Source organism: Pteropus vampyrus, unplaced genomic scaffold, assembly GCF_000151845.1.
Source record: "Pteropus vampyrus isolate Shadow unplaced genomic scaffold, Pvam_2.0 Scaffold158, whole genome shotgun sequence".
In the NCBI taxonomy this organism is placed as follows: Eukaryota; Metazoa; Chordata; class Mammalia; order Chiroptera; family Pteropodidae; genus Pteropus; species Pteropus vampyrus.
In genome coordinates, this window is record NW_011888939.1 from 1,975,697 (window position 1) to 1,988,320 (window position 12,624).

Below are 12,624 nucleotides of genomic sequence, written 5' to 3' on the forward strand. Positions count from 1 at the left end.
AACTTAAGGGGTGTGAAGGCTCAGGGGATGTGCTGACCCAGAGCCTGACTACCATACTCTAGATATCCAGGACCCTACCTAATCCGCTCCAATCCCACGACCCACATTCAGAGCTTGCATGGACCTCTTTCCCAGGTTTACTCTGAAACAGGATGCACCAGCAGTGTGGGCACAGGCCAGAGGGATCCTCAAGTGGCATGTTTGTCGGGAGTGTGCACAGAGTTTAGATCTGGAGGCTGAAATGTCTATGTGTGTATAAGACCCTTCATAGTGCAGGAAAAAGCTGGGGGAAGAAAGAGAAGAGAACGGGGCCACAGGCCAGGGTCTGGCTCAGTCTGTGTTGCTACAAGCCAGTGCAAAACTCTGTAGAGTTCGAGAACCCTAAATTTAAAACCTGGCCTTCCAGTTATTATGAAGGTGTACTTGTCGAGGTCAAAGTTAGAACATATTTTATTTAACAGTTTATTACACCTGCAACTTTTAAATACTTAGATATATGGTTTGTGGCCTCCATTTACACTGTTGCACTAGCCTCCAAAAATGACAGGGAAAGGCCTGATGTTGATTATGAAAATTCTCACTATGTTTCAATATCGCCTCTTTGACATTCCCTATAGCATCGCCTTCTAGAAATTCAACTAAACATAAGTTGGGGTTTCTCACTATATATTCTCTTCATCTCTCATATTTTCCATCTCTTTGTCTGAACTGCAGCCTGTCTTATTTCTTCATATTCATCTTCCAGTTCACAAATTCTCTCTTTAGCTATATCTATTCTGATATTAAAGTCCTCCTTGAATTTTTTTATTTCAATGATTATGCTTTTCACTCTGGGAATTATGTTTTTTTTTTAATAAATTTACCTGGTTGTTTTTGATGGTACCTTTTCCTTTACTCATATTTTCAATTCCTTCTTTTGTTTCCTCAAAGGTACTAAATGAACTTATTTTATATTCTATATCGATTATTTCCAATGTCTGAACTCTTCAGAAGCCAGGGTTTACTATTATTTCTATAGACTCTTGCTTATGATATCTTGTTTCCGCGTGTGTGTGTGTGTGTGTCCTTTTTTGGTGTGTTCATAGTGGCTGAAATGATCTATAGAAACTCTTTGAGTCTAAAAAAGACTTCAATTTTTCAAGTCCCCGGGGGCACTAAAAACCTAGGTCTACTTTAAATCAAGATTTTCAATGCTAGGAAGACTATTACGGAGACGACGGGGAAATCTGGAATATGAACTGCAAGTTAAATAAAAATATTTTTATTAAAGATAAATTTCCTTGAATTGATAATTATACTGTAGTTAAATAAGAGAACATCCTGTTCTAAGGAACTACACCTGAAGCATTAAGGGATAAAGGGGCAGAATGTTACACCCGAATCTCAACTGATTCAGAAAAATGAATTTTATGCCCATATGTACATGGGGGGAAATAACAAAGCAAATGTAATATGGCAAAATGTTAAAATTGATGAATCTAAGTAAAGGGCGTGTGGGAATTCTCTATACCATTCTTGTAAATTTTACGTAAGTTTTGAAATGATTTCAAAATACAAAGTAGAAAAAGGGGGTGGTCAAACGAGCCAAAGGTAGACATAGAAACACAATAAATATACATATAGTGTTTGCATTAGCAAACTGCATTGATCTCTGAGGAACCTAATACTCTATTTTACCTATATAATTCTCTTGAGGGCCAGGTGAAGAAATTATAATATAGAGTTCTACTCCTGCATAAGATATAGAAAGCCATAAGAGAACACCACTCCCATCCTAACAAGAAAAAGTTAGATAATCTGTAAATAATAACTTTTCTTGAGCTAATCAGAGTGCTGATGTCACAAGATAATCAAGCAAACTGAATTCTGAAGAGCAACTAGTCCCTCCAGGGAGAGACAACACATGCAAACCATGTGACCTTTCACAGAGCACAGGAGGAAGAAGTGGCTGCCTTAAAATTAGGAAAGATGAAACAGCTTAAATGTTAATGAATTCTTATTAAGCTGAGTATGGCCTAGCATAACATTGAATCCCTAGGAGTTCCAGACACAGAGCTGCCCAAACTCACCTGCAAGCTCTTTGCCATGGGGCCTCTGCCAGGTGTGCAAGAGAGAGACTGGGGACAGAGCAGGAGACCGGAGACAACCCCCCTCAATCCCAGACTGGGAGAAAATCTAGCCGACTTCCTGGACCCTTCTTTCATACAATGTAAAAGTCTCAATTCAATGGGGAAGGGTAAGAAACCCTCTCTGCCTCGAGGATCCAGGTATAGATCTACTGCTTCTAGGGGTGAAGGAGAAGCAAAGTCATCTGCTGGCTGAATCCTGCACTGATATAAAACAGTCATCTGCTACCACTGGGGAGGAGGGGCACATGGGAAATTCTATCCCACCCGAGCCCCCCACCCCACCCCACCCCACCCCACCCCTCCGCACACAGAGACATGCACATAGAAGGAAGAGTTTGGGTGCCATAGAGGGTGGAAGTGCCGGAATGCTAAGAAAGCCCCACTTCTGAAGTCCAGGCACACAGGACATGTCTAAGACTAAGGACTAAGAGAACCAAGAAACTCCCTGCCCCATTCCATGAGCCTGGCTCCAAGTAAGAAGCAACGGCGACTTACCACTAGGATAGTAATACAGGAAGAAGTTAAAGGTTGGAAAAGGAGACACTATGCAAGTATTATCCAAAGAAAGCTGAAGTGGCTATCAGACCAGACTTCAGGACAAGGAACATTATCAGGGATAAGGAGGGACATTACATAATGATAAACGGGGTCCATTCAACAAAAAGGCACAAAAATCCTACATGTGTGTGTGCCTAATAACAGAGCTTCAAAATGTAAAGAGAAATAATATAAATAAAAATAGTAATTTAGTTTTTCTTTTAATTCTGACTAGTCACATTTTCATTTTTTCCTCCATCATTACAGGTCCAAATTAGCTTTTTCACTTATTACGGTATGATAACAAGCTTTTAAAGCTAAGAACTATTTCAAAATATGTCACGTTGTCACTGCAGCACTGTTTCTGTTGGCAAATTTACTTGAACGCCCTCTATGGCAAGCTGGCAGAGATGTTTCCTGCGCTCAGGACGAGGGAGGGAGTGATACAGGAGCTCCATCCCAACAGAAAGCAGAAGGTCCAGTCCTCCCATCATATCGGAGTGTGAAAAGAAGCAGCGGAGGAAGCAGTCAGACTAGTGTGTTCCTACTTGCCTTCCCCGCAAAATTCTAACAGAAGAGATGACATAACTGTCAGGATCCAATTGAGAGACAGAAACCACACCAGCAATTTGAACGGAGAAAAGTTAATGTAAAGAACTGACTAACAAAAAGTTAATCGCTGAGACGGTTTTCTAACTGCGTTCTTAGACTCATTATTTGTGTATTTGGCACCCATTATTTACTGGGCCAAACTATCTCCCCTGCGCTCCAGAGCCCACACTCTGGACCACCTCCTTACCCAACTCTCACACACGGTGCCGATACTCCCCCTGCCCTGAGTCGGGCCAGGCACCAGGCGACTCAAGCTGAGAAAGAGCAAACAAGAAAACTAAGAACTTAGAGGAGCCTCCTCTCCATGCCCAAAAATGAGATTCAGACCTCTTCAGAGAGGGCATAGCTCCACAGGAACCCACAGCCTGCTGGTGGCAAAGACGCTCGCCAGAGTGACCCAAAGACGGTGTGTGGCAGCTCCCACCGCATGGTGGAGAAGCGGGGTTGGCGGCTGGTCCGCAGCACAGCCTGTTGGGTGGTCAGTGAGGTCTGCTGAGTGTGCTGGGCATCCTGCACTCCAGTCCCCTGAAAACCACACCCCACTGAAAATCAGCATATCGGAAACAGGAAGGGAGCCCCTTCTGCTTCAGCCTTGCAGGGTCCCTTCGAAACTCTCTACTGACAAAGCCTAACATTAAGCTAACTGGGAAAAGAGAAATGTTTACAGAGTCCAAATTCCATGTCAAAGAGCGGGACAAAGAACGGATTTGAAGATAAGAGGCAATAAACTGGTCACTGGCACAGATAGGGAGGGGAAGAGGGGCAGACTGGTAGTTAGACTGAAGGGGAAGTAATGGGCTTTGCCACACTCCCTAAATGAAGCTCTGACAGATCACCTTGCAGGACGCAACCTCCCATCAATACCAACGTGGATGGCCACAGAACAGAGATGGTAGCGCAGCAAGCACGGCAGGATAAAGTGGAGAGAGAATCTGACGCACGGCACGCCACGCCACGCCACGCCACGCCACGCCACGCCACGCCACGCCTCCCTTAGTTTCTGTAAGAAAGCAGCTCTGAGGTTCTTTTCTGACCTGTGCAAAGAAACTATGTTGACAGCCATGACATCTGCCGAGGGTGAATGTACTGAAGGGCAGATGAGGCCAGTGCCCTGGACCTGATGGAGACAAAAGAATAAAATGCAAGGTCACTGACCACACCTCAGGGGACATATGCACGAAGGCCCAGGGGAGGGAGACTGGACTAGATCAGAAAAGGTAAGCAAGCATGGCCAAGGAGCCTACCTTCATCACCACAAGGTCTCATGATCACCTAAGACACCAGATGTCATTTTTTAATGGGGACGAACAGGGAAAGGGTATGAAATGTGACAGACTCAGAATTTACTCAAAGGATATTTAAGCCAAAAAAATTAGACCCTGTTAATTGGCTAATTAAAGCACCTCCCTTTAGTTCTCCTCCCCACTACAAGATGGCAACTCCTGAGGAAGGCAGATTGGGGCTTTGAATTTTTAAAAGACTATAATATCTCTGTACTAATACAGCTAGGTATTAGTACATATATCTATGAGCCTGCAATATTACTACATATTTAAGAAAGGGGAACACCTTAAAAGCACACACAAACTTGTACATGCACAGAACACTATACTTCATCAAATCAAAGATGCTGTTCTAGGATACATCTCTACTCTTCTGACCATTAAACCATGGCATTCTGTTGATTAGAGTGGTTTTATGCCATTCATTATGGCATTCTATTGATTACCTCCTGATTTTAGAGATGTTTTTAAAATGTGAAATCATGTACATTTTAGAATTAAAGTAGCTGTGAAAAAATACAGAAGGCAGGACTTCTTATTGAATGCCTTTTGTTGCTTTAATTTTATTGTACATATGTGTACTTAAAACACATACATGTACAAACTTCCTTATTGTTCATCTTAAATTCTCCTCAAAAGACATCCTTGTCATTCTCAATTAGAGCAAAGAACTTAAATTCCTGACACAGTCTAATTCCAACAGGTGTGTCTAATTCCAACAAATATGTCCAATTCACAGCCACTTAGATCGAAATGTAACCTACTGCTCTACCACTTTGCATGCTGAGGTGTACCTTTCTGGTCCCCCATTTCATTACCAGAACACATCTGTGTGAACGGGCAGAGGAAAGGACGCAACCTCTAAAGCAGGTGTGCTGACTGCCCAGCTGACTGCCCCGCATGGGGAGACAATCACAGCCACCATCTCATGTCATCAGCTCTCTGCAGTTCACACAGACGAGGCCCCAACAATACACAAGCGACCTAACATTCCACACGAGCCACACTCCGGGTGGTGGTTCTCAACTTCTCGGGAGTCTTCAGCTCCATGAGGAACTTCAGAGGCCATCTTGCTCATCCTAAATTCTTTGAATGGTTCCTGTTTAAAATGTTATTGAGACTTGGGGAACTTTGAATGTGGACTTCATGTTGAATAATGTTACTGGATTAGTGCTGATCTTCTTATGCGTGGTACAGGTGCTGTGGGGTGTACGGTCATATCTTCGTTGTGGTTATCAGGAGTCTACAGCCCATTCCCAGGTGGTCTGGCATAGGGACGTGTCCCTATGTAAGGAGAGTTATAGAGAGGGCATAGCGAGGGTTAAGAGCTGATGATGAATCTCGGCGAGGGATATCCTGGTGGTTCTTTGCACTGGTTTAGCTGTTTGTAGGTTGATAGGTTTTTATAGGTTTAACATTTTTCTTATAGGTTTAACATTTTTCATAAAAAAAAATAAAGAAAAGAATAATAAATGCTCTTGACAAGTATGATCTCTCTCTTCTCAGCAGCCTCAGGGAAGGAAATTCCACGACTTCTCATGAAGCCAATACAGCTGTGGCATCTTAGTAAGGACAGTCATGGCCACCACCACCGCAATTAAAAGTTACCGAGGGCTCTGTGCGTTACCTCCTCACGCAGTAATCCCAGGAGGCGGGTGTGCGTTATCGCCCTCCGTATCTCGCCGGAGTCAAAGCCGAAGCTTTATGGGACTAAGCCAGGAACTGTGTGATCCCACCCGAGTTAGGGTAGAGCCGGGACTTCAACCTGGGTAGACAAACTCTGGAGCCCATACTCTTTACATCGCCAATCTTGAAACCTGAGTCGGCTCTCATTCTTGGTCATGACATCCACTATGACATGACAGCCAGCATTTCCCCAACATGAAATAAAATAGAAAATAGCATTATGCTCTATAGTAAGAGTATGCATTAATTCACAGGCTTCCTTCAGACTTCCTTTCTTCTCTATGTGTGTATACACACACGTGCGCGTGCACACACAAGTCACAGTAGAGCACGTATTCCTCGTGCACGTTTGAAAGCCACTGCATCACTCTGCATTGCCTCCTTTTCTTTCATTTCCTGCCCAGAAGCCTCACTGTTTAAGAGACTAGAGGGGAAAAAATACAGATTTAGATGGTTAAGAGAATAATTCCATGGAGAATTCTCCAATCTCAAAATAAGCCAAAATAATATACTTTTAGTATACACTAATAGATAATAATGCGGCTGGCAAACCTGCTAACGTACAAGCCATTTTCAAGTGGGAATTTAGATAATCCCCTTGATGTCTGTTACAGTAAGATGTTATCTGCGATTCTATTAAAAGATATCAAAGACATTAAAATTCAGGCCGAAACAGTGTATATAAATATGGTTAATGGTTCAAGTTAAATGAAAAGATTCCTCTCTGGTAATTCTCCTCCATGAAAATCCCACTGCGTGTCAACAAGTCTGAAGGTCAAGAATGACCAGAGCAAACCATATGGACATTCCCTGAGAAGGCCAAGCAGCTGGGGGAAGGGCGCATGGGTGGCAAGTGAGTGGTGAAGGATCGTTTTAATAAGATCCCTCCAAACCAAGCACCTAAATATATGTCCTATTTTAAAAGGTTAAATGGGAAAACTGAAGGGAAAAATTCATCTCACAAGTGTTTAAGGTCCGCCATTAAAAGAGGGTTTTCTGTGAATAAATCTTACCATTACCCAATGAAGTCAAAGGAAGAAAGTACTATGTCTTTAAATCCACAGCTATTTTTCATGCCAAGTTTCTGTTTGAGGCCATTACTGCTCTCTTGGGACTGCGTTGACTCACTGCATCTTCAGAATGACGCAAGTGAGCTTCTCTGTGCAACTTCAAAACAGACTGTAGCTATATCCAGGCGAAGGCTGCTTCGGAGCCAACAGATCAATCAGGCACCGTTTGCAGAATTGCTAGGACCCGGCAGGTGGCTGGAATGGTCTCTTCATCTTTAGTTTCGTCATGGTCTGATCACTTTTCTTCAACTGGTAAAACTGCTTGACCATTTTTAAAAAATCTTTTCTTAACATGCCCATCCTCTTTGGGACCTCTTATCTACCTTCACTCTCCACTCGGAAGTCCAATCTGCTTTCTTGGACCTATGTGGTCATTTGGTAAGCAAAGAATGGAAGCAAGGAATCTAGTTCCAACTTCACCAGTGCTGGGTATCCCACACATCTGGAGTTCCCTCCTCTAATCTTTTTATTAGGAAAAAAAAGAAAAGAAATCTCCTGTGGGCCCTGAGAGAATGACTTCGATCACCCATGCCCTCCTACTCCACTCTCAGAAATAACTCAGTATCCCTTCCAATCCTAATAGAGATGACACCGAGTGGCTCACCTACCCTCCTAAATCAGTCTCCTCTGCACCCACCAAAATCGGTGAGCAGGAGAGGGTAACTGACAGGACTGGCAAAGGTAGACCATCCACCAGCCATTCAAGATGAACAGCATCACCATGGCAAGTGCCAAGCTCAGTGCAGGCACTGGAGCCAGCGCAGAATGACCAAGACAGACACACTCCTTCCTGGCACGTAGCTCACAGTCTAGTGAGAGAGAAAGGCCTTAAATAATTGCCATACTAATAGCATTCATTATAAGCACGAAAAGTGCCAACAAGGAAGAAGACAGGTGCTAGAGAATCTGCTTAAGACTAGAAAAGTGTCTGTGAAAGTGACATGTAAGAAGAGCCTCGAGGAGGAAGCCCTGTCAGCCCCGGAGAGAGCACAAGATATGGGAAGCTGGAGAACAATTCACCTAGAAATGGCAGGTGGCAAGGCCTGAGGCAAGGAAGGACCTGCCAGGTGGTACTAACAGGAGGAGAGCAAAATCCAGTAAGAGAAGCTGCAAGAGGTGTCCCCTGGGGGTGGGTCACATCAGAGAGCCCCTAGATCGCCACCGATAAGGCAAAGGCAAACAAGGCTACACCCACGTGGCCTGAATCCAGAAAACTTCAGTGGTCCACTGAATGCTGGTCCGCTGCATTTCCAAAAGGCCCCACAGCTTCCCTCCTAGAAGGGACAATCAAAAACCATTAGAGTCAACATAAACTGTTTGCTTTTTTAAAAGTAGCTTACATTTGGGGCCAATCATTTTCACAGTGGTCTTTCTGAGAACACTCAAATTACGAAAGGTATCTGTGATGCCAGAAAGCAGAGTAGGCTCTATTAATACAATAGCTGAGCCACTGTAAATTATAAAACCTCTGGTAATCAAGCTAGATGTCAGGCTTCGCTAGCAGTACCTCTCAAGATCAAATGCAACTTCACCCTATTTCTTTTCTATCCTTATCAAGACATTAGCCACCTAAAAGCATCAAGAGTATGAAGTCGTTTTAAACCCAAAGTAACTCCCCACGTAACAGATTACTCATATGGTATATGTATTGTTGTTTTTCTTGGAGTCGCCATGTTTGCTTAGTTCAGGCATTCATTTCACTATCAAATACACTACTTCAAATCCATTTCTCTATATAAATTTAAAAGCTCCCTCTCCCCAAGCACAAAGGGCTAAACAGTATAAAGTCTTTTCACGGGGACAAAAGTTTTTAGTGTTTCTTGAGACTTATAAAGATTTTGTTTCAGAGGTGAAATTGTACTGCATTAGGCTATAATCTGCAAGCTCTGACAAAGTAAAAAAGTGAAGGGCAGCAGAGAGGCAAAGAAGATGGAATTTTTATAGTAAACAACTTTGCCATTATGAATAATGACTGTTACTAAAATGTGCTGCTGCTTTTCCAGTATCTCTCCCTGTTGCTCTTCGTTGCCATAACTACCATTTGAATCATCTTAACCAACTGCATACACGTCTCCAGTGCTGTTATTGCCACGCCATGTCACTCCAGATCAGTTTCCAGTCACCTGGTAGCTGCTTAGGCCAACGGCCATACCACATCACACAGGGGGCTGTTTTGTGAACAAGTAATTAGAAATCGATTCTTAGATTTTTTAAAAAAAGTCATAGTTCTCACCAATATATAATAATACTTAAATCTTGCTTAATCATAATTCTCAATTAACTAGAAAGTTTTTTCTTTCCTATTTACTACAAACGTTTTAATTTTTTTAAAAAATGACAAATTTTCAAAATATTCTAGATAAGTTCTAGATAATTCCCTAGGGATTAATAAATATTTGGTTTAATGGCCTATGTTTTCTCTATCTGCAGTAATCCATAGTCATCAAATGTATTATAACATGACTCCGGGTTTCTGAGGCAAGATGGTGGGCTGAGCACATGTGCTACCCCATCTCCTGCCCATGACCGCCTTCCATCCATTGCAATACAGGAATAAAAAAGTCTAAACTCACAACAATGAAGGAAACAGAAAACGAGTTGTCATCAGACAAATTTCAACAAAGTCTTGGAATCTGGAAGGGGAGGGACATGCATCGCCTGGTGACGCAGAAGGGAAACCATCCTGAAAAAGCCCCAGCACAACAGGAGGAGGGCGAGGGGAATGAGGGGGCGAAAAATCAAGGATTTTAAGTTTGTCTGTGAAACAGCAGACAGCTGAAACACACACCTGACCCACTACTCCACACCCAGACACTCACCCCAGTATGGAGGGCTCTTCTCTACAGAAACTAAAGGAGAGTCTGGGAAGCGCTGATGCGGTGTATCGCTGCCCAGATGTAAGCCCTCCCACAGGGTTTCCTGATTCCCCTGCTCATTAATCCAGTCATGTAACCTGCCAATCTACAGTCCCGCCCACTCCCTATCAGCCTTCCTCGTCCCACTTTCTTATACAAGAATGGACGACCAGGATCACCAGACTTTGGAGGAAGGCCTAGAGCATCACAGAAAAGACCAAACCAAACAGATTAACCCTGAAGGACACATAATTCAGGAAACTGGAGAAAATTTTAAAATGCCAAAAACAGAAAAACACAACTCTTCTCTAATTCACTGCCTCAGAGAGATTCATAAAGATTATACGTTCAAAAATCAAGAACGCTATGAAAAGGATTTTAAAAATCAGAGCTTCAGTAGTGAAAAATCTGACTGCCAAAACGGAAAATAAAAGTGAATGAAAAATAGTCAAAATCTCCAAACCTGAGTCTCCTGAGTCTCCTCCCTGTCCCCACCCATTTCTCCTTCCAGTAGGGGTGAAATTCAACGCCACTGCTCTGGGCCTCTTCACATGCCCGAATGCTCTCCCTCCTCATCCTCCGCCACCAAGGACCGCGCCGTGCTCCTCCCTGTCAGCCAGCCTGGTGGGGAGCAGTCTCTCTCACCTCTCAACCACTGTAACTCTTTTCTTCTCTTATTAACGTGAATCGAATAATGCCTAGCTCTTGAATGAATGTTTGGGTGTTTCATCATCTTAATTCGATTCCTGAAAATCAGGACCATCTTTGAGTCTCCCACAGTTCTGGCACAGTGCCTTGTGTGAAGAAACAATAAAAATCTGGCAAATGAATCAATGAACATATACAGGAGTGAAAATTCTTAAGAGAAGTTAGTGTGATGAGAGAGAGTTCCTCTCCGTCCAAAGGTGCACAAGGGCCTACAGGCGTGATGATATTTACGTTATTCTGATGTAAATAACCTAAATCCAGCCAGTCACAGCAACGACTGCTTAGAAGTATCCATTCCAAATCTACAAGGCAGGTACACTTTGCTTTGAGAGAATCAAATGTTAAAATTGTACTTCCCATAGTAACTACCAGGCAACGCTTTTTTTAAACATCAATTTTTGAAGGAGAAATATCTATGGTGTTCTCTTTACAGATATATGGTTTTTCCTGTTAAGTACACAAGCTTCTGAATGAAGACATCTGAAACATTTTAAAAGTATAGCATCAGTTAATACACAAAGAATACGTCACACTGCTTAAGAACAAATGTTCCTATATTCTGACATCTGCGTAACTTATTGAGCCAATAGAATGAAAGGACTCTATTTGCCTATTTGCCCCCAAATTCAAAGCACGAATGTGTAGAATATAAATTGGCACTCTGGCTGCCTCTACTCAATTCCATGACTAAACCTCGCTGCTGACCTATAATGTTTCGATTTTTTAAGAGAATGCCACCATGTGGTGAATGTTTTTAGTACACTTTTAACATACACATACAGCAGTCTCTCCTTATCTGTGGTTTTGCTTTCTGCTGTTTCAGTTACCTGAGGTCAACTGAGATCCAAATATATTAAATGGAAAATTCCAGAAATATACAATTCATGCATTTTAAATTGCACGCTGTTCTGAGCAGCGTGATGAAATCTCAAGCCTCCCGGCTCCATCTCTTTACAGATGTGAATTATCCTTTTGTCCAGCGTCTGTCTCCACGCTGTATATGCTCCCCGCCTGTTAGTCACTAAGCAGCCATCTCGATTATCAATCAGACCAACTCTCCCAGGACTGCAGTGCTTATGTTCAAGTCACCCTTAATTTACTTACTAACGGCCCCGAAGTGCAAGAGTAGTGACGCTGGCGATTCAGATATGCCAAAGAGAAGCCAGAGAGTGCTTCCTTTAAGTGAAAAGGTGAAAGTTCTTAATAAGGAAAGAAAAAAAATTGCATGCTGAGGTTGCTAGAATCCATGGAAGAGTGAATCTTCTATCTGTGAAATAAGATATTTTGAAAGAGAGACCATATTCACATAACCTTTATTATAGCATATTGTTATAATTGTTCTATTTTATTATTAGTTATTGCTGTTAATCTCTTTCTGTGCCTAATTTATAAACTAAACTTTACCACGGGTATATATATAAAGGAAAAACATAGTATATATAGAGTTCAGTACCACTGATCCGCTGCCTCAGGAACCCACTGGGGAGTCAAATGGGAAGGAACAAATCATCCAGGCCCAATATAATACAAAATAGAGCCACATTTTATAAAGTAGAACATTTTATAACAGATTACTTTTGCAATGAGCCAACTTTAAAGTTAAAATATTAGAATTATGATATTTGTTCCCTTCAGGAGGATTCGGATTATGATCTTCATTTTAAATGTCAGTGAGACCCAAAGAGTCAATTACCCAAGTACCAAAGCCTGTAACTAGGGGCAGGGGTGAGGTGAGGAAGTGATG

At 42.4% G+C, this 12,624-nt stretch overlaps 1 protein-coding gene across 1 annotated transcript in view; it reads right to left on the reverse strand.

Moving 5' to 3' along the window:
* Positions 1-12,624, reverse strand: part of ABL1 (ABL proto-oncogene 1, non-receptor tyrosine kinase) — a 117,562-nt gene that overhangs the window by 72,585 nt on the left and 32,353 nt on the right. The gene's annotated exons all lie outside the window — the stretch shown is intronic.